The sequence below is a fragment of the Acanthamoeba castellanii genome (assembly GCF_000313135.1).
Source record: "Acanthamoeba castellanii str. Neff unplaced genomic scaffold scf7180000084748, whole genome shotgun sequence".
In the NCBI taxonomy this organism is placed as follows: domain Eukaryota; phylum Discosea; order Longamoebia; family Acanthamoebidae; genus Acanthamoeba; species Acanthamoeba castellanii.
In genome coordinates, this window is record NW_004457262.1 from 45295 (window position 1) to 46404 (window position 1110).

The following is a 1110-nucleotide window of genomic DNA, read 5'->3' on the forward strand; positions in this document are numbered from 1 at the left end:
CCGCTATGAGATATACACTATCGCCGCGAAGAAGACATTGCGATCGAATATTGGTGGGCCAGAAATGAAAACTTTGACGGCCATAACTAAGATTCCGATCAAGGAAAGCTGGAGCCCGTTTCGTTTGTTTTTCATAAAACAATTTCTATCTAATTAAAAACAAATAATAAAAAACAACTGTCTCTGCCCAATGACATCAACCCCATGCTTCTGGGTGTCCTGCAACATTGCACACTACTGGCAACACAAGGTGACAGACCCAAGTTTTCATCCTGGACCATGGGGTGGGTTGGGTTCAGGTACATCTTCATCCTCTCCACCACAGTAAGTGTAGCTAAAAGAGTTTTTTTTTTTTTTTTTCAGCTGTCTCAACTTTCATGCAGCCCTTTATTAACTTGTCCAAGCTCTTCTCTGGTGGAATGTGCACCTCCACCCCCACTTCAAGCTGTGTTGACCATGACAAAGCTCAACACACAGGGAGTGGATGTGTGGTGCTCATTTGTCCAACAGATCTTCAAGAACTAGCACTGGTCTTGGAAAAGCTGACTATCCAACACCTCAATAAGTACACCCCCACCAACATTCAGTACTATGCTGAGTGGGTGACCCTCATCCCAACCAAGTGCTCATAAAAAAGGTCAGTGAGTCTTTTCACTAACTATCTGGCAGCATGTACAGATTGTCAGGGCTGTAATCCCAGTATCTGCACACCCTCCAGAAACAGACTGGTGTCATCAGTACACTTCGACCAGTTCAATGCACAAAATCTGAGAAATATGAACGGAAAATGTGTAGAACATGCAAGAAAAGACCTTAAAATGCACATATTTCGGCGAAATTGCAATCCGACGCGCGTCGGGTGGGAAATCTGTACATAAAAAGGGGATTCTGCCTTTGTCATTCCTTCCTCAATAACATCCTCCACTTCTGTACATTTTCTGAACTTGGTTTCTCAGTTCACAAAAAGCTGAAAATGATGCCCAAGCTTTCCTTGATCTGAACACCAACCTCTTGAAAAACAGCCAAATGGTGGCCTTTTTTGTACAGCTACTTGATTTTTGTGCTAAGCACAAAGGGTCACTAACCCTTTTTCATGAACACTTGGTTTCC